Genomic DNA, 27,180 nt, shown 5'->3' on the forward strand with positions numbered 1-27,180 from the left:
TCAACACACATTTTTATTCAAAAGGTGGATAAATGGTTCGATTTCAGTGTGGCTTAAAAAATGTCTTATCCAGGACGTTTTGCAACAACTTTGTTTACCTTCCTTTCAAGTCGTTACTCCAAAGTTCAGACTCAATGGACTTTCTAATAGAAAATTCATAGAGTTCAGGAGGACTTTTATTCCAGCTGAGTCGAGATTTTGTTTCTGTTCTATGTATAGTCTCTCGTATCGTCTCGTCTCGTCTCTTATTCATAATTAATAAATGTAGATACTTATATAGTCTTGAAAAATGAAAAAAAAAAACACTAGTAATATTCCGTCAAATACCACCATACGATAGCCTTTCCCATAAACTGCTATCTAAGTTCTGAGTTATAATAAAAGGAAGTGTGTGTTCTCAGCTATTCTTTTGCAGCCGTAAATTAGTGTCACTAGAGTGTAGAGTTAACGGATAACATGTGTAGACATCTAAACGGGATCAATTACCTACTAGTTAGTTCCATTTTCAGTAATTTATATGCTTGGTTTTGTACGTTTAAGAGTAGGTACTGGTTAGGCTGACTGTATGGAGTAGATTGGTTAATCTAATCTGTTACTATTCCGTTCTAATCAATTGGCGGTGTTGGCTAGCAAAGATTGGGCTGATAAGGTTTGTTAGGTTGTACCTATCTAAAAACTGGAAACCTTTCAAATTAGGGCCATGAATATTAAATAGACCTTGAGTGATAATATGCAACGCATTAGAATAATGTCGGGAAATAGACAAAGAATGAAAGGAAACTTGATACCTTTGGAAAACAGGAATTTTAAGGTGAACACTTTATAGATAATTATTACTCCGAACTGTTTTTCTTATAGGCTTTAAGCTTATCTAGTGATAGTCTTCAGTTAGAAAAGTTCAAATAAATAGGCGAAAAATATATTAGATGATTTTTTAATTTTGATTTTCTTTGGGAACCATAATCAAATTGAATCCTTTAACTAAGATTACCTATGCTGTTTTATTTTGCATCGTTTATAAGAAAAGTTTAATTCTACTCCCTAGCTCTCTTTTTAAACATCCTTGAAAAGATATAATGACTTCTAGTCTGTTGGACAATAATTAACTTTAAGAAGGTGGCTGGAAGCGGGTGGATGCGAAAGGTCGAGGGCAGTGTTTGTTGAGACGCTCTTGAAAAGGGCCTTTGCCCAGTTATGGCCGCATGTAGATTGACTGATAGATGGATGGATGGAGATAACAGTTACATGTATTGTTAGTGTCCTGAATACCTTCAAATAATCAAGTGCTGTTGAAGGGTCACTGATTGACAATGAACTCAAAATATCCACCGATAATTTCGGCATTATCTATTAATGTCGATCCATTGTCCAATATTCATAACAACTCGCTTTAATGTCTTGATTTGATCGGAACGCGAAGACTCATTGTTAAATACCAGTGCTTTGAAGGTGAAAAGAAAACAAACACTATTAGAACTCAAGGTGATACTGTGACATTTATGCAAATAATAAGTAAGGGCTTAGCATAAGTGCGCAGCAGTAACATGTTCAACTCGAATCGTAGAAATTGCATTACAAAGGTAATAAAACTGAGAAATAGACCATAAAAACTACTAAAAGGATACAACGTCTATCTCTTTTACGAACTATGGGCACTATATCCAGTAAAACATGCATCGGTTGAAAAAATATGACAGCGTTGCAAGTCAACACAGTCATGAATTTTGCTTTGAAAAATTAATGCAACTTATGGTCGAAATAATTTTCGATCTATTTTTGGGTTTGTATTATCACTTGGAGGTAACGCCTAAAATGGTGCCCATGATAAATGCCATGCCTTAATGGGAATGCGTTGCAGGTTTTTGTGTCGAAATGCCTTTTGGTGAATTAGTTCAACGTATTATAACTGTTTGAATCGTGTTTGTGATAGAGCTATAAAAATAAATTCGAAATCCTATATCCCTCCTAGGTAAAGTTTTAACGTTTTGATTATATAGTAGCTCAACTGTTGAGGAGCGGACTGAACCCCGAAAGGTAGGCGGTTCAAACCCCACCCGTTGCATTATTGTCGTATAACCTACTCCTAGTACAAGCTTTACGCTTAGTGGGAGGGCAAGGGGGAATATTAGTCATGATTAGCATGGCTATACTATTCTTTTTGAAAAAAAAATGTAGGGTTAATCGATTACCTACGTATGCTATGTATAGTATAAAAGAACTATTTTACTCCTTCCAGGATCAATCAATAGCGAGCTTCAATTTTAGGTTGGGTGCTTAATAGCTATTTCTTTTCTGCAACTTGAGCTGCTGATTTTAAGCAGCTTAGGTCGTCATCAAGATGCTCGAGAATGCTGGGACGTCCAAATGAAAGCATTTTAGTATTTCATAGAAGCTGTAGCGAAACTTGACCTTCTTATTTTAACGTTGTCGTAAAGCGGCTAGACGCTCAGGTAATATAAGCCAATAATGACCCCAAACGAATGCTCAATGAATTTATGAAAGTCAAGCATGGGTACTTTACATCGCATAGATGTAGTACATACTACGCAATTGGACGGATCATTCCGAATAGAAATTCTACGGTCTGCAATACGTTTTTTGTTGACAACTTTATGTCCAGTGTCATACTAACTTTGAGTGCTTCATATAACACGATTTTGTTTGAATAATAAATTTAATAGCTAATACAACATAGCTATTAAACTAATAACTCGTTATACTAATTCATAATACCTAATACAACATAGCTCTCCTATAGGTTATTTAGTTCAATAATATTTTATTTGTCAGTGAATAAAAAATCTCTAATTACATCCTTTTAATGAAAATTCTTATGCATTATGAATAATAATTAAGTACCTATTCACTCATGTCTAAATTGTATTCTTATTTGAAGACCTTGAAATTAGTTAAAGAATATTAATTTTCATTCTGGCAACCTTGCTCAGCTATTAATTTTAAAAATGTTGTTGTGTGTCTGGCAACATGCATCCGCTTCACATTAGACATTAGCGCTGCGTTAGACTATATTTATTTAGGCTAACCTGTTACTTCCTATCGCAAGAGGCGTTTCTTTCAGTATCCATTCCATACTAATATTATAAATGCGAATGTGTGTCTGTCTGTCTGCTAGCCTTTCACGGCCCGTCCGTTCGACCGATTTTGACGAAATTTGGTACAGATATAGCTTGCATCCTGGGGAAGGACATCTACTTTTTATTTATTTTAAAACTTAAATCCACGCGGACAAAGTCGCGGGCATCATCCATACTAATATTATAAATGCGAAAGTGTGTCTGTCTGTCTGTCTGCTAACTTTTCACGGCTCACCTGTTCAACCGATTTTGACGAAAATTGGTACAGAGATAGCTTGCATCCCGGGGAAGGACATGCTACTTTTTATCGCGGAAAATCAGAGAGTTCCCACGGGATTTTTAAAACCTAAATCCACGCGGACGAAGTCGCGGGTATCATCTAGTCTAGTATAAAATAAGTAGAGTACCTAACGTAAGCAGCATCAGGTGCGCCGTGAAAAAGCATGAGCAAAGGTACGGTCTCCTCTCAAAATGACAAGTAGGTATTTAGACCCCAGTCCATCACACTGGCCAAGTAAGTACAGATTGCCAGACTTCATATCTCTGAGAACATTACCTATAGAGCTCTCAGCTATGCAGGTTTCTTTCACCGTTAAAGCAGTGATATTTAATTGCTTAAAACTCACATAAGTCTGAAAAGTTAGTGGTGCAGGCCCGGGATAGAGCCCCCTACCACACGAGTAGATATTATAGACCAGAGGGGAAGCTTCACACTAGCTCACGCACACCACGACGTGCCACGGACGCTCCGTGCGCCCAGCTTGGCGGCAAACGGTGCGTCCGTGACACGTCGTGGTGTGCGTGAGCTGCGCTAGAGTGAGTGAACCTACAGCCAGCCGCTAGTATGAAGCTTCCCCTCTGGTCTATATATCTACTCGTGTGCCCCTACCTCCCGAATAAGAGGCCGACGTCTTAACCACTAGGCTATCACCGCTTAGTAGGTGTAAGTAAACAAAGCCGTCGGCGTAAGCTCTAGCTAAATTCTATTTTTAAATATGTGTCAAGGCGAACGAAAAGTTATTTATATTTTACTCACACAGCACAGCCGATTGTTTTCTAGTAATTAAAGTTCCAAATTACATATTCAGTATTCGATCATAATAATTGTATATCAATGTCAATACCTACATGCAAATTAAGTTTATAATTGGACAAGAGTTAGCATTGTATTATTGTTAAGCGCGATCTATCGATCAAAAGTTGGAACAATGTGCAGTTATCGAGTATTAATTATTAGGGCTGTAGCTGTACCACTTGCGAAATGTGTAAATACGATGAATTATTCAAATTAATTAAAATAATAATATTTTTTTACTTAATTGTTTAATTTAGTAAATAGGTACATACCTATTTATTAATATTTATTATTATTGAAATAATAGATTTTATAAAAATACTAACCTGAAAATCCGATTATAGAAGACTCAGTACGCCAAATATGAGTACCTGAAAAATAAATAAGCTTTTGTTTAATTTGAAGGAGGCAAAAGCATTTTCCTTGCAAATCGTATTCTTCAGACAGTGTCAAAAAGGGACAGTTGACAGGCAGAGGTCATTGACTTTCCTATTCCTACTATGATCACATTATAAGTCCCACAAATTGCTATTGCGCTGGAACCATGTCTCATTACCATCGAAATGACGTCATTTTGACGTCAGCCGAAATAAAAATATACCATCAGCTCGAAATTTCAGTCTAGTGCTGACGTCACTAAAATGGCGGCCACACGCATTAGCAATGTGCGGGACTTATACCTACTGTTTTCACACAAATCAATTTATATTGAAACTGAAACTTACTCACTAGCCACAGAATTTCAAGGTTTAATCAGAAATTATTATAAAAAGTGCACAATCAAAAGTTGCAAATGGTCACTTTTGAAGTAATATTTCAAAAGAATGTGAAAGTGATTTTGCAGTACAACCCTATTGCAAACTATCGATCAAGAAGCCTGAACAATATGCAGTCGTCGAGTATCAATTATAGGCGAAATGCTAAGTTATGTAATTCGAGACCTTGAAGCTTGACCGTAGTCGTGAGCCGTTGACCAGGGTGTGGTCCAAGTACGAGAGAGAGCGTTGTCAAACAAGTTTATTGCCGTTCACCCAATTCCCTTCACCACCTTGCCATGAAGGACAAAGTCCTGTCAATAATGGACTTATAATATTAGAAAAAGTAGTCTTTGTACGATTTGAAAGGATAATGTTTTTTTGTTTGTCACGATCGCTCTACACATTTGTGATAAACTTATGTATTAGTTACTTATGCACACTGTTTTTTTAATGCTTGCGGCCGCGTCATCTTTCATATTATCTATAATATAAAAATGAATCACCAAATGTGTTGCTCATCGCAATTCTCGAGAACAGCTGAACCGATTTCGCTAATTCTTTTTTTAATAATATTCCTTGAAGTACGAGGATGGTTCTTACGGAGAGAAAAATTTAAAAAATTTGAATCGACTGCTATGCAGAACGAAGTTCGCCAGGGCAGCTAGTTATGAATATAAATATAACTAAATAGCTTAATATAAACGATTTTCTTTACAGCCAAGAGTCTAGACCAAAGAAGGCATCTCTACATTATTTTGTAAACAATACTTTTCTACAGCGGGTATATCGGTTTATATTTATGCTTTTTTTAAATAATAATTATGATTCTACGCTTTTACATCCTGATTTTACTATTTTCAAGGATAAATTACAATAATTAAAAATTTAAAAACGCTGACTCCTTCATTTGGGCTGTTTTGTGTACACTACAATCGTGATAGCAATCGTTTGAGTCACAACTTTAGAACATATTTAAGCCCACGATAAAGTGATTGATACCAGTGACTGAAAATGTCGTGAAGGGTGTCTAATGGATAATATCCTGGTCAGTAAAGCTGGCTGTCCACTATCAAAGTTTTGCGAGAAAGACGAGCGATGCGAAAGTTCGATCGCAATAATATCACTTCATTTTCCTAACTGCAGCCTAATACAAACTCTGGAGTACAACTATTATTTAACGGATTGAAAAGCATGGTATAGGTACTTGTAGGATCGAAAAAAATGTGCGGTGTTGCTGTGTGAGGGAGTTAAAAAAATTCTACAGTAATTTTCGATTCGTTAATATAAGAATCCTGCACCAGAGTTGTGATAGATAAATGACCCAATCTTTTTGATTGATTCATTTCTATTTTCTATAGTTCACCGCATCTTTGGTGGACAGCTACCCTAACTTCTACCCCGACTGACTCATATAATAAATTACCGCGTGATAGAAAGCAGAAGTCCACCTTGGTCCTTGAGCAATTATTTAAGTAGACAAATGACCGGGAGTCTTTCTGTCATTTGTCAAACGATTTCCGGGGAACTGTGTTTGACAAGGTGCAATTTGTTTGTTTCAAACGTAGTCTATAATATATTATTACTTAGTACTTAGGTTTGTATATAATACTAGCTTATTCCCGCGACTTTCGAACCCGTATTACCCTCTTAGGGGTTGAATTTTCAAAAACTCTTTCTTAGCGGATGTCTACGTCATAGCTATCTGCATGTCAAATTTCAGCCCAATCCGTCAAGAAGTTTTTTTTTTCAAATATAATCACGTCCGTTTGTTGACGGATGTGATAAAAAACTTAATTTAATTATAGACAATGGGGCCGATTCTCTTGTACACAATCTCTAAACTAAACTAAATTAACAGGTCTAAATCTAGTACTATCCTTTTTCGCAAACGAAATTATGAAAGGGATAGCCATAGATTTAGACGTGTAATTTTAGTTTAGTTTAAGAGATTGTGTACAACGGAATTGGTCACAATAAGTACCTACCTAGCTACAATCTTTTCAATAAGAAACGTAGGTGTGACTGGCTATGCAGGTCATATTCTTTAGCGCTATTTTATATTGTCCATTCAAATATTGATTAGTGTAGTAATAAGCACTTTATAAGGTCGTTTTTTATAGGACTTCCGTTTTATAGAAGTATAACCCTGCATTTAAGAAGTCATTATAACGTCGTTATATATTATGTTTGAAAGGTATGTAGCTTAAATATTATTATTATTTATTTCTACCCCACCGCTGCTGGCTACATGTCGACAGTTTGTGAATTGAACGAACACTTGATGAGAACATTTTTTATTACCAAATACAAGAAAGGATTTTTGAAAATCCAACCCCCAAAGGGGTAAAACAGGGGTATGAAATATTATACATATGTAGTCCACGCAGACGAAGTCGCGCTATTATTTGTGTGAAACTGAACGCTCTGATTTCTTTTTTTGCTCACCGCATTTTCACTTCGAACCTAGATAGATGTTTTGCATTAGTTTTTACAAATATATTAACCAATCTATGTTTATCAATCAATCGCAATCACAAGTAAAGATTATGCAGTTGCCAAATAACTAGGTCAAATTACGAACTCAAAAGGAAAAAGGAACCCTTATAGGATCACTTCGTTGTCTGTCTGTCTGTCTGTCTGTCTATCTGTCTGTCTGTCCGTTTGTCGTGTCTATCAAGAAACCTACAGGGTACATACCTACAAGGTAGGTAGGACTCATAGCACATGTAAAGGGAAAAATCCGATAACCGTAAAGTGAGAAAGTAAAAATTTGACCTGATAGCTATTATGACGTAGGCATCCGCTAAGAGAAGATTTTTGAAAATTCAAAATTCTTAGGGGTAAAACAGAGGTTTGAAATTTGTGTAGTCCACGCAGACGAAGTTGCGAGAATAAGCTAGTTTTGTACATAATTTACTTAAAGACCTATGTATAATAGTGGACGTCTATCAGTTTATGACGATGGGGGATAGGGATTATGTAGATCATTACCCAGCAGAATACCCAAAGTTGGTTAAAAAAGTTACTAAAAATATTTTATGAGTAGGAAATTGCCTTCACTTGATTGGCGTAAGTATATTTTAACGAAAGACGAAGTAACGATGAATTGAATTCTAATTGAACACTGTAAAGTAATATTAAAATTAGTACAAGCACTTCAAAAACACAATCAAATTTATTATAATATTTGCGGATGATAAACGGTCCGCCTTAAACATCAGAGGCTGGAGACAGTCATCACTCATCTCGCCGCGGGCCGCTATCATTACCAAATTAATTTAAATTGAGATCCGCGCGATATCACTTAGGTAAGATAATATCTCTTCTGTCTAATCATAAATTAATGCAGCTGTCTCGTCTATCACTAACGGCCATAATGAGTCAAGTTCTATGTCAGTAGTATTTTTAGATTTTACTCTACATATTCTATAGAATACTTTACAGTTTAAAGTGTAGGTAGTTCTTTAAGATTTCAGTAGACTTAATAAAAATTATATTGACAGAACTATAAACGACGATAATACCATATTGTTGCATAATATTATGTATAAATTATAAGATAATTATGGCCTTTTCCAGGCCAAAGATGCTAAAGGATACTCGTATAATTTTCCGTTCGCTTCCCCATGTAAACATTGCTAAAAGAAACAATAAAATTCTGTTAAAACCTAGTCGCGGAAACACCTCGAGGGTACAGCTAAAATAGGTCATATTAAATCTTATAATATGTACTTACCAATCGAGTTATGTAATATGAACTCTATATGTACAGAAATAAAGTATATTTTTGTGGTAACTATGAGAGAACGTTGTTCTTTTTCTTGTAAACAGCTTGATAGTATAGATATAGCATCCTGAGCATTAACGTTAGGAGTCCAACTCGCTAGAGTAAAACTAATTTAATTAGCATGTGTTGTATAAGGACGTATATTGTTGTCTTGTTCCTTATGAATTACTTGCTTGGGAGCTTTTGTGAAGAAAGTTATACGTTTGAGAGCAATATTATTTTGAATAATGGAATTGGTTTTATAAAACTAGGAAGCAAGTGCTGGGAAATTAAATCTTGTAATCCATATTCATTAGTCTATCCCTACTCATATTATCCCTACCCATATTATAAATGCGAAAGTGGGTTTGTTTGTTGGTTTGTCTTTCAATCACGTCGCAACGGAGCAACGGATCGACGTGATTTTTTGCATGACTCTATAGTGACATAGGCTACTTTTTATCCTCAAAAATCAAAGAGTTCCCACGGGATTTTTAAAAACCTAAATCCACGCGAATGAAGTCGAGGGCATCAGGTATTATTATTGTAAATGCAAAAGTGTGCCCGTTTGCTTGTTAATTTTTTACGCCTACATATTGCAACCGATTTTAATGTGACTTTTAAGTCAAAAGATGATGTAGGAAAACCCCCAATAGGTGACTATACGACATCAAACCAATCGCATGCCGTTGGATAGGCGGTGCAAGACCGTGGCGTGCGGAACCCCTACAAGAGAAGAGCTGTGACCGTCTGTCAGTTAATAATAATGATGATGATGATGATGATAAAGACTAATAAATAAATACCACCATCATCATCATGAACAACCCATCGCTCACTACAGAGCACGGGTCTCCTCTCCGAGTGAGAAGGGTTTTACTCATAGTCTACCACGCTGGCCATGTGCGGATTGGTAGACTTCACACACCTTTGAGAACATTATGGAGAACTCATGCAGGTTTCCTCACGATGTTTTCCTTCACCGTTAAAGCAAAAACGCACATAACTCCGAAAAGTTAGAGGTGCGGGCTCGGGATCGAAGCCCCGACCTCCGATTAGAGGGCGGACGTCCTAACCCCTAGGCTATCAGTACAGCTTACTTAATAAACACCAACATTCACTTATTTTTCAATCCAAGCAATCACCATAAAATGCGCATTTCATTTACAACTTTCTATGAATCTCGACGATTTCTTCAGCTGTTCCAAAAAGGAATCCCTCGAGAAAGTTGTTCAACTCTTTAAGAGTTATAGGAGTTATTAACACTTTCGTAAACTCCATTTCCTTACAAAACCAAAGAGCCGATGCCCGCGACTTTGTCCGCATGTTTTTTAGGGTTCCGTACCTCAAAAGGAAAAAAGGAAGCCTAATAGGATCAGTTTGTTGTCTTTCTGTCCATCTGTCTGTCGTGTCTGGTCATGGAAACCTATAGGGTGCTTCCCGTTGACCTAGAACTGATTGCTGCCTTTAATGATTCCAGGTCAACGGGAAGTACCCTAGTAAGCAGGTCTTATTTAGCATAAGTAAAGGAAAAATCCGAAAGTCTTGAATTTGTAGATGCACCACAAAAAGAAAATTAAAATGTTGTCTGTATGGGATTAGTAAAATGTGTTAGTAAAGTAAACGAAAAAAAAATAACAGGTAGCCTAGGTCACTCGCCAGGTCTTCAACTATAATGCAAAAAATCCGATTGAAGGACCACCCAACAAACCAATAAATCAACAAACACACTTTCTCATTTATAATATTTTACTCCTTTATTAGAATTTTAGTTAGTTACCGTATTTCATTGATAAAATAAATGTTATTAATGATTTATTACATCTTTACACTCAATTTAAGTGATAATAGTATCATTTCGAACGCACATCAATCATCATTCATCAAAATCAATTTACACTGTAGTTTTATGACCTGTAACCTTCAAAGTGCTTCGTCTTCGCCCAAAACCAATAAATAACGGAACGAAATATGGTACTGATTCTGAGTACACCTAAATTTTAGAGTATTCACATCCTCTTCTTACTAATGTAATATGAAAAGGAGAGACACAGTTTGACAGTTTTAAATTTAATTTAGATCTGTCAAACCCCGTGACTTTAGCTGACAGTCGCGAGCCTATTGCTTTTTGTAGCCTGCACTAAAACTTAGTCTTTAAATGTAAAATTGGTGTTCTGTCCTTTTTTAGCAATATTAAAAAGAAAAAATGCAGATAGGTATTCTAAATTTAGTTTAGAGAAAGACAACAGAATCGGCGCCTTAGCAGTCTATTTATGACTACGATAGACCTACAAGATATTAGTCATTTTACTAATGATTCAGTTTAGCGTGGCAGTTTGCTAATCTGCGCTGTCGTCGTTTTGTGTTTGTTTATCATCATCATCATCAACCCATAGCCGGCGCATAAGCACGGGTCTCTTCTCAGAATAAGAAGGGTTTGACCGTAGTCCACCACGATGCCTAAGTGTAGATTCACAGCCTTCACACACACCTTTGAGAATATTATGAAGAACTCTTAGACATGAATGTTTCCTCAAGATATTTTCCTTCACCGTTTTAATAACCGTAATTTAATTGCTTAAAACGCACATAGCTTCGAAAAGTTAGAAGTGCGCGTGGCCGGGATTAAACTCAGGACCTCTTGAATAGGAGGCCGACGTCTTAACTTTAGGGCCTTTGTGCACTTATCCGTGATTTGACGGATCCGTAAAAAATAATACGAATCGAATATACGTATTTGTATGACGGCCACTTCAAAGAATCACGGATGCGAAGTATGAGCCGAATACGGATGAGTGCACAAATGCCCTAAGGCTATCACCGTATGTTTGTCCAGACCTTTATTATTCAATGACTAGCTTATGCTCGCGACTTCGTCCGCGTGGACTACACAAATTTTAAACCCCTATTTAACCCCCTTAGGGCTTGGATGCCTACGTCATAATAGCTATCTGCATTCCAAATTTCAGCCCGATCCGTCCAGTAGTTTCAGCTGTGCTTTGATAGATCAGTCAGTCAGTCAGTCAGTCATCTTTTTTACCTTATATATTTAGATCCGTGAACTTAAAAGTTTGAGTATAACCATCTCTGGTTAAAACTACGAGTATAATCCTGAAACTATTTCTGAAGAGTCCATTTCACAAGTCAAGTAGCGAGCAGTAGTAAAGTAACCTACTACTAGTCTTTTTGAAGCATATCATAGAACCACTTCCCGTACTCGGTAACGCGGTTAAGCTTATTACGTCTGCAGATCGGACTTGGCCATGACTCGCAATGCATCGGAAAGTTATTGACTTTTGATAATGAAACCAGTTTGTGGCTATCTGACCAAGAGCGCGCGCCCCAGTTCAATACCAGTTGTGCTTATACCTCTTTCCCTACAATTTCTAATTAGCAATATACATTACAGGTTTTATCAGACATGACCACTAAATTACCTTGATAAACGAGAAATGTACGTCGTAAATATCGTATAATCGTTGTTTACACCACACTTGGTAATAGATGTTGTATTGCGAGTATAATATTATGGTCAACGGTAGCTCTTAATTCGTGGCCAATTTGCTCGGAATGTGTGTCGCTTTTTATCTCTATTTTCTTAAAACAGCTTCTTATATTTTGTCAAGTGTCTGTTGATTAAACTAGAAAAAATTTATAAAATAAATAGTGCTTATTACTGACGGATTTTTGCAAAAGAAACCTTTCGACTTCTTATTTACTCATCCTCCTTTAATTTTTTTGTAGGTTACTTTTTTCTTTATTTCAGGTTTTCTTCTACAATGGGGAGTAATATCCAATCCATACTATTGTATGTGAAAAAAAAAACGACGGGCAATCGACCCTCATAAGTCAAAAGTCGTGACACTGGCGTGTGAAAATATTTTGATCATTTTCTAATTAAATCGACCTAAGATGGAGATAAAATCTACAAGTTGCATTTCGTACGATAGATCAGGGTAGCCGAATCAAACTACATCGACTATGCTATAGTCATGATTTATTTAATTAATAGGTACATGTATAACTTGCTACTGTTAGGCATAATAACCTTACTATTAGCACATCGGATTCTGTCTGTCGTTTATAACAGACCGATGTCTGTTATTTTTTTACGTCCATTCGCATTACCAATTTTGACGAAATTTGGACGAGAAATAGGCTACTTTAAACATACAAAACCAGAATTCCTACGGGATGTTTAAAAACACAAATCCAGCAAACGAAATCACGGGCACCATCTAAGTTGTTAATTTTTATATGAATCTACTCTCTAAAGTTCAACGGTAAAAAGCTGACCTAAATTCTTTAAGACTTTTCATCAAAGATGTGTAAAGATGCGAAGAGACCGCAAGAATTCCCGACGCGGAAAACCTGTGGCTTTTGATCACGAAAAGTTGCGTAAAGTCATTAGATACTGACACCAGATCAGAACGTGTTGCAAACTTAGAAACGTTTTTGATATTTGCTCTTGGTAATTTTCATTCGCCCTCGGCATACTACGTACACGTAGCAGTGTTTAGATATTATTGGTTTAGTCTAGATTTGTGTGGTTAGACCTAGACCTGCCTTGTTGCAAAATACGCAAATAAATGTTATCGCTATTTAATGCTTTGTTGGTTTTAGTTATAATATAGGTAATTATCCTATCTATTGTAAGGCAAAGATATTACAAAACTCCAGATCCTTAGACAAAAATTTACCAACCCAAAGGTTAAATGCATGAGAATACCTCGACTATGAACGAGTACATTCTATTTTTTTTATGTGCAATAAAAAGATTAAAACAAACAAACAAAAGCTCATACAATAATTGGTATGTTAAAAAGCGAAGACAAATTCGTACGTTTGTGTATGACCTATACACGAAACTCATACGAAACTACATTACACGCGAAGTTTACGCACCTTTTGACACCTACGAGCATGCTTCTAAAATGACGGCCGCAGTTACTAGGTTGTTGTAAGGTAAAAAGTTTGAACTTGAGTTTCTCTTTGCTTGGTCATGTATCATGTTTTTACAAATTTTTACTATACCTAGGGTGACCTAGGGAGGTATTTAAATCAAGACTGGAAATAATTGAAATACTGTATGCCATAGAGTCATTAAAAACAAACTAAGCTGTTTGTTTTATGCATCTATGGTATATACCTAGTATTGCTTGATATTATCTTACGGTTACACAAGTAGGCGAACTTATTTTCTTTTCCATGTGATATTGCACTATAAAAAAAAATAAAAACCGACTTCGATACACAAACACTAAAAATTGAAAAATAATTTAATTTATTACCGAATATCTTATGTATACAAGAGTTAATATAGTTCCATAATAATACTTTTTGGTGCCGGTGCCAATTAGCTTTAGCTGCGCGAATCGTCTAGACTTCATATTTTTATGAGACTCCACAATGGCACCTCATTGGCACCGACCCCAAAAAATATTATTATGGAACTATATTAACTCTTGTATACATAAGATATTCGGTAATAAATTAAATTATTTTTCAATTTTTAGTGTTTGTGTATCGAAGTCGGTTTTTATTTTTTTTGTAAAAATTTTTTATTTCACAATTTTTAGTGGCCCCATGGAATTATGCTATGACTGGTTAAAAATCTACTGTTTACTAAGCTTATACACTGATCGCGAGCAATTTACTCTTATCCGTTGAGGAGTTCCAGTATCTATCTTCGAAGATGTTCATCAGATCTTCACCAAATTTAAATGGGACCAACTTTGAAGTATACCCTTTCAAACAAAAAAAAATTTTTCAAAATCGGTCCAGGCGTCTTCGAGTAATCGGGGAACATACATAAAAAAAAAAAAAAAAAAAAAAAAAAAAAAAAAAAAAAAAGATTCCGACGAATTGAGAACCTCCTCCTTTTTTTGAAGTCGGTTAAAAAGTCCTTTATTCATTTATATTAAAGTAGTTAACAAAACAATTGTGTACAAAAACGTGTGAAGGCGATAAAGCCGTGAGTTAAGGTGTGATAGTTAAATATATGTAGAGTGACGGAAAGAACACCTCACTTTCTCGCTAAAGCAGGAAGAAACCTATTGTTATACCACCCTAAAAGGGACCAACAGACTTACATTGCCTTATTGTTGTTCACATCCACAATCTCCATACGTACAAGCCTTTATTAATATTCAACGAAAATAGCTTTAGTTATGCAAATACGCTCACAAAAGCCCGATAAAACATAATATTATAAACGTAAATAATATTTATAAGGGCGGAAACTTGTTACGGTAATAACAGCGTTGCTATCGCCGGACGGGCTTTCAACGCCATGTAATTTGTTACTAAGTAGTTGAAAATAGTCTAGGTACATTCTAAAAGGGAAATTCTCGGGGAGTTTCTCGTCTAGAAATAAACTGTTACTTGTTTAACGTTGAGGAAATGAGGGGTTGCGAGACGCGTCGGAGATAGTTTTCTTAAAGTTGGTTAGGTTGTCGTCTGCGGCGTGCATTAATAAAGAGAGCTCTACCTCGGGGCGGGAAATCTCAGGAAGAGCCCGTCGGAGCGAGCCCGCATATCTCAATGATTCAAAAGCTGTCTCCACAGAATTCAGAATAGGTATTAGAATTAGTAGGAAGCGTTGATAGCCTAGCGATAAACGGTTGCGATCCGACATGCACCTCTCAGGCTCTTTACGCACTGCAAGCGGTCTGAACATGATCCAATTCCGAATTCTTGATCCGAAGTAGCCGTATTACCTACTATTTGTGTGAGGAGTTGCAAACTAGTTCCGAATTTCGTAAGCCTAGGTCTAAATCCTCCCCATTCTAAGAATAGACCGTTACTCAGTATTACTCTGGCCTGCTATGAAAGATATTTGTGGCATTTCTATTACTTTATTTAGAATTCTATGGCTGTCTTCGTACGGCTGAACCATGCCTTCAAGTTTGAATGGAGCGGTGTACACGCTTGTCTCGACAAATGTTAGATGCAAGGAAAATGTCGTAATTAATTTCGTCCATTTTAAATGATTGTCTAACAGGCGTTCTTGATATATGTATATCTTGAATGGGTTTATTTGTAACCTAGTACCATTTTTTGTTTAGGGTTTTTGTATAAGATGGTTTGTGATTTCTTCTAAGGTTTTTTGTAAGTATATACTTAAATAGACTTGTTTATCAACGCAAAAAATGTATACCCTCTTCATTGTCAGCAATTACGTTCATTGTATTTGGAGATTAGGTGTTATTGTATAAAAAATACCTAGGAAAAATACCTAGTAGGTACGCAATGAGTGTTTTGACTATTAATACCTTTAGCACAACGAACGTATGCGATAGAGAAACAATAATGCCTTTGCTGTAAAAGGCGTTGATGCTAAGCGCTTCTTCTGCATCGTATTATTCATTGCTGAAGGATATGACCCCTTTTCAATAACCACATAACGTTAGGTATACAACGGTAGGTACGGTAGGAGGATAAAACTCTACTATCTAAAATCGGTTAAACAGATGGGCCGTGAAAATTTAGCAGACATACAGACAGTCGGATAAACGGAGAGATAGAAGACAGACTCACTATCGCATTTATAATTTAAGTAAGGATTAATTGCTTACAATATCTTCCACCTACATACTCGTACAACAGTTCATCATCAAGATCAACCCATTGCCGGCTCACTACAGAGCACGAGCACGAGCAGAGCAGAGCACTACAGAGGTCTCCTCTCAGAGTGAGAATAGGGTTTTGGCCATAGTCTACCACGTGCGGCCATGCGCGGATTGGTAGACTTCACACACCTTTGAGAACATTATGGAGAACTCTCAGGCATGCAGGTTTCCTCACGATGTTTTCCTTCACCGTTAAAGCAAGTGATATTTAATTAATTAAAACGCACATAACTCAAAAGTCAGAGGTGCGTGCCCGGGATAGAACCCCCGACCTCCGATTAGAAGGCGGACGTCCTAACCACTAGGCTATCACAGCTTCGTACAACAGTTAGTTACCAGCAAAGCTGAGCTGCTAAAAGATTAAGCGTTCCAGTACGATGCCGTATAGAAACTAAAAACCGATTGTGGTTGACCGTACCGTACTTCTTCCATGTTAGCCCACTTCTATCCGGATTCGTTACTTATTATTAGGTTATATTACACTCAAGGGCTTTACAAAACAAAACTCGAGAGTAAAATGAACTTCAAAAATAAAAGCTTTACAATGTCCCATTCTCTTGTTTGCATTAGTATTTTAATTAATTTGATAATTATTGTTGGCCACTTGCACTGACATCGTAGGTCATAGGAAATTAAGGCCGTCGTTAAAAATTGAGATCATATCATATTATATCGTTAACAAAGAATGCGCCAAACATAATATAATGTTTTTGAATGTTATTTTTAACGGCTTCCTTCAAATCACTACACGTAGGTAACTCTTTTGTGACTCAAAAATTATATGTAGGTATTTAAAATATATTTTTAGAAGTTTAAGAATTTGCATTTGGTTTGCGTTTTATAAGTCACATTACTTACCACAGAGTTAGAAATATTACACTTATTTCTAACTCTAAAACAGTCACAGGAATTGTGTAAGATTGAAGGATATCTTCGTTTTTTATATCAATGTTTCAAGCACTCAGATTCGGAGTTTTGGGGCGAAATGCTTTCGTTTCCTGAATAGATTTTGGCAAAGGAAATCGAGAGGTCGTTACGTACATCGCTTTTGAAAGCTTTGTATATTTACGAATCTCCGCGATTTCTATTTATGTCACACAAGAATGTAATTTGGTATTGTTAGTACCACAGAATCATTTACTAGAGATGGTTACGACATACATCAATGGCTAGTAGGTACGAAGGATTTTAGATATATATCCGAGATGTCAAAAGAAAAGAAGAAGTATTTATTTATACTTAGAATTTGATCTGGATGGATGTCGTAAAGTGGGGGGTCCCACTAGGTGGACAGACGACATCAAATGAGTCACAGGGGACCGCTGGATTTAGGAGGCGCAAAACCGTGGCGTGTGGAAGTCCACAAATGATAATGATTGGATGCTACTTGACTACTACTGCCCGCAATTACATGCTGCTGCATCTTAGCTGCCAATCGGCAGATTAGCTAACCAACTGATAAGCAGCTTTGGTTGCTATTTGGCTGCTTAGCTAATACATAAGCCATACATACGCTAAGAGGCGACCCTGTCGTCTCATTGGAAGCGTTTAAAACAGGAATTACATAGAATCGTAGATCTTGAACTTTGACTACGGTTCACCAGTTTATTTGTTTTCGGTCTCATTAATTAATACCTTTGTAATTACTAAACCACTCGTTAGAAATTGATCCAATAAGTGGCTTCGTCGTATCGAGTGCCCGAGTGGTTATAATATTATGTAGTCATGATAAATCTAATAATCGGCAAAAAAGTGTCTTAAGAAAAAACTTGAGATAAACATTGGAGCATGCAAGGTTTTCACAATGTTTTCCTTCTACACGCTTGGTTGCAATGTTTAGATTTAAACGTTCTGATCTCGAAAGTAATAATTAAGTATGCCATTTACCAGAGCAGTTCTAAGGTTATACTTATTATATGGACCATAAGAGTAATTGAAATCATAATAAAATCATAAAGTTGGCAAATACTGCTCTGGAATGTCGCAATAAGAATAAACCAACCATTTTGCGAAATTTTATGGCTAGCAAAATTGGTGTACCGCGCACTTTCCTATGGCATCATATCTTTGGACTTTTGTGTTTTGTTATGGGATTTCGCAATCGAACTTTGGAGGGCTTACATATTATAAAACTAGCTTAGGCACATTACTTATTTATTAATTAGTATCGACAAGTAGTGTGTAAGCTGTGATAGCCTAGTGGTTAGGACGTCCGCCTTCTAATCGGGGGTCGGGAGTTCCCGGGCACGCACCTCTTTTCGGAGTTGTGTGCGTTTTATTAACTAAATATCACTTGTTTTAACACTGAAGGAAAACATCGCGAGGAAACCTGCAGGCCTGAGAGTTCTCCACAATGTTCTCAATGGTGTGTAAAGTCTACCAACCCACACATGGCCAGCGTGGTAGACTATGGCTAAAACACTTCTCACGAGTCTGAGAGGAGGCCCGTGCTCTGTAGTAAGATGGCGATGGGTTGATCATGATGATAATCGACAAGTATTACGTCTGAATGTTTTAAGATATTATTTATTTATTTTTATTATTCATGTACCAAAAATTGTCGTTACAAAGTAATAATAAATTAAGTTACATTTAAATGAAATTCAGTTTTTCTTTGGTTTGTTTCTTCAAAAAATATGAACTAGGGTAACATAAAATAATAAAAGGTTCAACCACTTCTTTTTTGGTAACATATTAACATTAATTTATTGGCTCGGTAGAATTTATTAGGACTCAGTAATATAGCGAAATAATTGTTCGAGCGTGACGCATTCGTTTACGACTTTGTTTTTTTTGCCGTCTACCTACTATTTGAACATGCGTGCTTGTTATAAAATAGTTTGAACATTTCGTTATAAAGTGTGACACACTTTTTTTGCTTGGTTTATGTTAAATTTGTTTTTAATTCTTATAGAATCATGTCATTGTGCGTAACGATCTGACTTGATATTATAAAATTAGCACCTTAGTAAATCGCATTATATAATTATTATACAATCGTTATTTCAGTCGACAAAATTAAATTAACCTTTAAATTATTCTCACACCTTTTATGGATATTTTATGGGATATTAAAATTTATGTTTTTTAACATTCAATTTTAACTGAACCCTACATAAATATCTCAACTATCAGGGAGGGAACTAAAATCATGAACGTTGTGGATTTGAACCCTAATCTACTAGCTCAATTTTAACATTTAGAAGTAACAGAAAATTACTCATTTAACATGAAGAATAAATAATAGTTTTTAAAAAATGTCTTGAAATAATAATTATTATTTTATTTAAATCTTGAGATACTTAAATAATGCTCTAAGCATAGAAGTTTTTATTCTGACAGTTATATATTGATTCTGACATAGTATATTCACAGAGTGCGATTTTGTGCATTTGAACCTATTTACAAAGTTTATGCTAACGAGATGCATAATAAAAACAATTTAACTCGTAAATTTCGTTTAACTTAAACAACAATTTTCGCTTAATTAAAGTAGATTGTTGAATAAAACATCAGGTTGTGGCCTAGTTGTGCATACAAAAGTTAAATTCATTTAGTGTGTTGGACTGTAGTAATAAAAAAAATGACTAAGAGAAGAGGTAGCCTAGAAGGCAAGAAACTCCGTAGTAATTTTTTTTTAATTACATTAATAATAATTATTATTTATCTACAATATTTACAAAAAAAAATATTTATAAAAATAAATAAATATCAAAACATAATTTTTTAAGTATAATAGAAAAAAAATTAAATAAGGATGATACCCAGTGGGTATTTCAGCCGTTCCGCTTCAACTCCTTGTCCGCCGCGATCAACGCCGAGTCCAACGACCCTTGCATTTTCACAACTCCACGCTCGGCCGTAGTTTCGCTGTGACATCTGGGTCAGTGCATTTTCGATGAGGTTAGGTTATGCTCTTTATAGTAGTGATGTAAGATTTTTTGTCGCGTAGATTAGCGTTACAGAGTTCGATTGCTCTAAATACATAACGTAATGTAGTTCACAGTTAGGCAATTAGAGAAAAGTGTTAAAGTTGACGAGTTCTTTACTTCTTAGCGAAAAGTTGGAGACGAACTAGAAAAATTTCGAAACACAATGACTAAAGAATCTTTTGCTTCGTGGAAGGTTTCGGTAACTATAGTATGCGACATAGCAATCGGGGTGGGGATTCCCGCACAGCCCTAGCGCTAACCCGGTGCGGGATAGCGCGGTGGAAGTGCAGGGTTTCTCCCCGCCTCATACCCCGATCGCAATCTCCACCTGTAGCGTACTATAGTTACCATCCTAATGGCAAAAATGTGCCGCCAAGTAATCTAGCGTTCCGCTAAAATATCCATTTCAAAGCCCAGCAGCGTCAAAACTACTGGTCAAAACCGAATAGGAGTTTAACCTCGGATGATGTGGTATATAATATTAATACTACATCTTAGTTACCATAATGCTGACGAGCAGCGCAAGTTTCATACAGGTATGTTGACGTGAAGTAGACGTCATGGACTAAGAGCCAGCGCGTGCCAGACCTCCGTTAATTTATAAAAGCTGAAAGTTTCAGCTTTTATAAAATAACGAAGATCTGGCACGCACTGGCTCTCTTTCGATCAGGGGCTAAATCAAATCAGATTTGAATCAATTTAGAAAAGACGTAAGTACTACCTTATCAGCAGACTAACATGATTCAACCGGCTCGGCACTTTTGCTTACAAGATAAGCATGCCCATTTCCCATGACGCATTTTAGAGGTTAAAAGATTTACGATTCAATAATAAGTATTTATTATACTCACTCCTCGCTCCTTTTACAGTCACGACCTCAGTTGATTCCAGAATAGTATATTTCTAAGGTCAAACATGTATATTCTAACAATCGCGTAAACGAAGGATATCAATGCATAGATCTAAATATGACTCAATAGACTAGACTTGCCTACATAGAACATTAATTTAATGCCACCCGTTTGTAGTAGGCACATAATTGTATAATAGATGACGTCATAGTTAAGTAAGTAAACATTAGTTATTTTTTTAAATAAAACTTGAAAATAATTGGATGAAAACTTTTTGAATAATAACAATCTATCCACTAACAAATATAATAAGCTCGTAGGTATAATAATGTAAAGAAAACCAAAACTTTAATAAGTGAAAGAAAAACTCACTACCCTTGCCTAATTAAATATCACAGTTGTTATGTTTAGAGAAATTGAATAATATTAAACCTAACCTATCCTAACATTCTTTTACGTCTGTAGCTATTTTTTTAAATACTAGATGATCTCCACGTCTTCATCCGCGTGGATTTAAATTATTGAAAATCCTCTTGGAACTCTTTGATTTTCCGGGATAAAAAGTAGCCTATCCTTCCCCGGGATGCAAGCTATCGCTGTACCAAATTTCGTCAAAATCGGTTGAACGGATGGGCCGTGAAAGGCAATCAGACAGACAGATAGACAAACGGACAGACAGACACAATTTCGCATTTATAATATTGGTATAGATACTTTTATGAAAACAACTCACAAGCATGTCTAATTAGCTTTATCATTCAACAATGCATATTTTTCAATTTATAAGCGAACTAGACGTCAGCGGCGGTTTAACATAGTAATTAATAACAAGAGCATAATCCAACACCTTGAGCTAATCCAAAGTTAATTCAGCTATTTCTAGCGCACTTCCTTTTCCTGCCCGTTATGTTTTAAGCCTTGGTCAGATACAAGGCGTGATATGTTTTAAGCGCCTTGGTCAGATACGTGAAATCGCACGTTCGTATGCCTAACCGCGATCACGCACTCCTCCGATCCGAATCCGTGAAAATACGGATAGAAAAAATATCTACGACATAATATGTCATAAGCTACCATACAAAACAAAAAGGAACGTATATTCACGGTTTCGGATCGGATGAATGCGTACAGCGTAACCGCCGTAACGCGGCTTTTTGTAGTGTAATCAACTATAATTATAATGATGGCGATCTCAATGCGGCTGTTGTGTTTAGCTTGCCGTTGACGCAGCGATTCCCTGTATGACATGCTGTATAATACAGTTCCTTGTGGTACAATTCTCTATAAAAGCTGATGGTCAAGTCCCATAGTTTGACAGCTATGTTGTGATTATCCCTCAATCATTCCTGATTTGCTAGCTGTATCTCACTATTGACTACTATGCACTGTTGAAAGAATACTATAAATTCAGCCAATCACAACAACGGAGACTATAGCTATGCAATAATCACAACTGTCGTTCTACTAAAGGGTGCTTCCGTGACGTATTGCTACATTGTCTTTAGCACATCTCCACCACGAAATTGTACCAGCGAAATCGCTGAAATTCTACATAATTTGTGTTGTATGAATTGTGAAACTACAACAAAACTGCCTGTTTGCTACTGCCAAATATTTGATTATGAGTCCATCTCTTTCCCGTGCGATAGAACTGATGCGAGTTTCGCTAAAATTTCGAAGCGGCCTAAGCCCCCGCACACCCGCACAGCCCCCGCGCTAACCCGGCTCGGGCGAGCGCGTGTGACGAGCGGGTATGATGCGACTCCTGTTGTAATTATTAAAGAAGGAACAACATGAATGCTTTTACATTTCGGATAACGCGTTAGAGCCGTGCCGCTGACGTCGCGCACTGTGTCTGTTGAGGGCTTTAGTTGAAAAATAGTAGCGAAGTAATTTTTCATTCTAGATCAGCGAGCGTGAAGGCCGGCTTTTCTAATTGTAAGGTCGCTACATTTTTGCTTTTGTTGCAACGGTCAATTATTCAATCGGCGGCGCTACGATCGGACATTGGAAATTACACGCTAACAATGTACTTGGCTAAGAGCTGGCGAATGATTTGTGAGTGATTTATAACGGCTAAAACTCGACGTCTTAGTATTACACACAGGCTATTATTATTATGAGGAAATCGGTCTTAGGGCCCCTCAAAACCCTAACCCCTACTTAACCCAATTAGAGGTTGAATTTTCAAAAATCCTTTCTTAGCGGATATCTACATCATAATAGCTATCTGATGCCAAATTTCAGCCCAATTCGTCCTGAGCTGTGCGTTGATAGATCAGTCAGTCAGTCAGCTTTTCCTTTTAGGTACATATTTATATATTTTACATATTTATATAGAAGTACTTTCGATTAAGTTATACCTACACAAACTAAATATGACTTACGCCACTGACTAAAACTCCATTGTTTACCATATTGAAAAAAATGTAACTTAATTTAATTTAATAAGGCATGTGTTTTAAGAATAAGTATTTGGGTTTTATCTTTTTCTCCATGTTATTATGTTTTGTACTGTGTACTGTGTTTGTCTATTTATAATTATTCGTGTATCGTTGTTAAAATATATAAAAAAAATAGTAATTGCTCTTGTATTTCTAGTTGAAACACTTTGAACAAATTGTCCACCTGCTCTTAGATAATAATAACGTGTGTAATTAAGATAATACAGTTGTAATTCACAGGTGTTAAGGCGTGTGTATGTAGTGTGAATATACTGAGTGCATTAGTCATTAGGTACAACAAGACCAAAGTGCACCATTATAGGTAATGTAGGTACATTCGAATCGCCGGTGATTATTATATTTTACTAGCTTATGCTCGCAACTTCGTCCGCGTGGACTCACTACACAATTTTCAAACACCTATTTTACCCTCTTTGGAGTTGAATTTTCAAAAATCCTTTCTTAGCAGATGTCTATACGTTATAATAGCAATCTGCATGCCAAATTTTAGCCCAATCCGATCAGTAGCTTGAGCTGTGCGTTGATAAATCAGTCAGTCAGTCAGTTAGTCAGCTTTTCCTTTTATATAATACTAGCTTATGCTCGCGACTTCGTCCGCGTGGACTACAAAATTTCAAAACCCTATTTCACCCCCTTAGGAGTTGAATTTTCAAAAATCCTTTCTTAGCGGATGCCTACGTCATAATAGCTATCTGCATGCCAAATTTCAGCCCGATCCGTCCAGTAGTTTGAGCTGTGCGTTGATAGATCAGTCAGTCAGTCAGTCAGTCAGTCATTCAGTCAGTCAGTCAGTCAGTCACCTTTTCCTTTTATATATATAGAAGAAGAAGAAGATAGAAGATGACTTTTCGGTTACTTACAAGTAGGTAGGACAGGCTTGGGAAAACAAACTTAGGAAAATTGAATTAACATTAAAAAACTAAGACTAACTAAATATAATTATCAGTTTCTGTAGTTATTTTGTGAAGCTACGTATCCACTAGTGATGTGGGATGATAATGTAAATACCGAGGGATCTGTGGGGATACGAATAATATTTGACCTATACTCTACCTATACCTACTCTGATTTTTAATTCTGTGGAATTCTGACGTTGTAATTTTTATACATCAGGGGAGTTATTTGTATAAAAAATAGGGTGACCACCACCTAAAGTTCGATTCTCCCCCAAAATTGCCTGAAATCACTATCAATGTAAAAAAAACCCTGACTAATCTAATCTTGACTTATACATTTCAATTTTAATCGTCTTGATGTGTCTAAAAGTACATACATACTTAATTTTAATTGATGATTTTTCAAAATTCTTTCACAAAAACTTTGTCCTTATCAAACACAACAAAAAAATCGGACAAATTGGTCGAGTTTTCCTCAAGTGATGATCTTCCATACATGCGGCAATTGATTTATAGTATATTTACCTATGTACAAGATTTAAAATTATCTTCTTTGTGGGAAATATTCTATCTTTGGTAACACAGAATTCCACTGAATTAAAAATCAGAGTATAATGATTACCTTGGCACAAGAAAAAGTTTCTTCTAATATCATTGCTTGGCATGTATTGAGTTGGCACTGGCTGAAAAGTTTACAGCTTTAGCGGAAAGATAGTGACGGTCAATGCTTATTATGAGGAAAAAATGCTTATTATGAGGAAATTCAACTCGAATAAAATATTCATAAAATATTATTCTTATAATTGAATAGTGACGACCAAACAAACACATTTGATTGAAGTATCGTGTAACACGCATAACAAAAAATGCGTTAAATTGTAAAATATTAATTGACCTCTTATCTTTTTATTGCCTTGTCGATTCTTTTGCAAAAGATAATCAAAATCCTTTATTATAAACCACGCTCAGACACCAGATAACATTATAAAAATATAATTGATAATCATTTATTTTTTTCATGCTTCGACAATGTAAACAATGTCATTGTTATATTTTTATTGTATCTTTGTAAGGACGGAAAAAATTATATGGCTTAATTTAATATCATGTTTTATTAATATTAATTTAACTTGGTTTGCAGATATTATCTGTGTTTTTAATTTTGATTAACTAACTAAATCATGTAAAATCTGTTCTTTCCCACGCTGTTATAAATTAGGAGAATATCATCATCATCATCATCAACCCATCGCTGGCTCACTACTGAGCACGGGTCACCTCTCAGAATAAGAAAGGTTTGGCCATAGTCTACCACGCTGGCCAAGAGCGGATTGAAAGACTTCACACACCTTTGACTTTGAGAATGTTATGGCGAACTATCAGGTATGCAGTTTCCTCTCAATTTCTTCCTGTTCTTACTTGCTTAAAACACACATATTCCGAAAAGTTAAAAAAGTGCGTGCTCGGCTTCGAACGTCAGTCCACCAGCTATAGGAGGCTGATGTCTTAACCACTGGACTATCACTGCTATACTTACCCTACCTCCTCCTCCTCCTTAAATCCTCTTCAACCTAGTTGCCTGGCAGAGATCGCTTCACAGCGATAAGGCCGCTGATTGTATGTTCTTCTTTTACATGTTTCTTTTTGTGTCTTTTCTTTTTGGTGTACAATAAAGAATATTAAACTAAACTAAAACTTAATTTAGAGTCTAGTAAACTACGATATTGTTCTACAATATTATAATAATTTATCTACTATTAATCCATACAAATATCCATCTCCATAGTAATATTATAAATGCGAAAGTGTGTGTGTGTGTGTGTCTGTCTGTCTGCTAGCTTTTCACGGCCCAGCAGTCTAACCGATGTTGATGAAACTTGGTATATCCAATCCAATCCATCAGCCTGTTTGCGTCCACTGCTGGACATAGGCCTTTCCAAGAGCGCGCCACCAAACACGGTCCTCCGCCTAACTAATCCATCCTAAACTTGGTATAGAGTTATCCCGGGGAAGGGCATAGGCTACTTCCGCGGAAAAGAAAAGAGTTCCCGCGGGATTTTTAAAAACCTAAATCCACGTGGACGAACTCGCGGACATCCACCTAGTTATAAATAACTCTTCTCTTATCTTAAGAATCACACTCGTAAGCATAATAATACTATGTAATACAGTCATAATGTGCCTGATTAGAAACAGGTTTCGTAAGTGTCCACTTTTACTTTTTCATAAAGCGTGAGTTCACGTAGAGTGCGAAGAGAAAGTGTCGCGAGGTGTCGCAGGCGTTTTGTTTGATGCCTCACATTTCGCCATAGTGACATAAATGACTTGCCATTTGCACAACAGTATCATAGACAAAGAGTTAGTTCTACAAACTAATGAACGACATAATTCAACATCATTTTTAAAAATGCCTGTGCAGTGTGCATATCATTTAGATATTAAAAGTGATACTATTTTTATCATTTACAATTTGTTACAGAAATCCAAGGTTGTCGTTATAGAATTCTGTAATACAGTATTTATTATATTGTATTCTGTGCCGGTGATAATTTTTTTTTAAATAAAAATGGCGAGCAAACCAGCAGGTGGGTCACCTAATGTTACCGCCGGCCATGAACATTTGCAGTACCAGAGGAATCACCAATGCGTTCAGGAATTTGTTGGTCCGTCCCTTGAATGACCCCATGAATTGATAATTGATTGTAAGTTCA

General features: G+C 36.2%; 2 protein-coding genes across 5 annotated transcripts in view; one reads left to right on the plus strand and one right to left on the minus strand.

Annotated features, from left to right (window-relative positions):
- The window catches only part of LOC117983276 (uncharacterized), a 170,392-nt gene that overhangs the window by 95,276 nt on the left and 47,936 nt on the right, over nucleotides 1-27,180 (minus strand). For all 4 annotated transcript variants that reach the window (XM_034969769.2, XM_034969770.2, XM_069499097.1 and 1 more), the window contains exon 2: nucleotides 4,497-4,541. The gene's annotated coding sequence lies outside the window, so the exon portion shown is untranslated. The remainder of the gene's footprint in view (nucleotides 1-4,496; nucleotides 4,542-27,180) is intronic.
- LOC117983233 (trypsin-1-like) overlaps nucleotides 9,005-27,180 on the plus strand; it is a 105,305-nt gene continuing 87,129 nt past the window's right edge. The window contains exon 1 of the mRNA XM_069499125.1: nucleotides 9,005-9,015. The gene's annotated coding sequence lies outside the window, so the exon portion shown is untranslated. The remainder of the gene's footprint in view (nucleotides 9,016-27,180) is intronic.

This window comes from Maniola hyperantus, chromosome 6 (genome assembly GCF_902806685.2).
Source record: "Maniola hyperantus chromosome 6, iAphHyp1.2, whole genome shotgun sequence".
NCBI classification, from domain to species: Eukaryota; Metazoa; Arthropoda; class Insecta; order Lepidoptera; family Nymphalidae; genus Maniola; species Maniola hyperantus.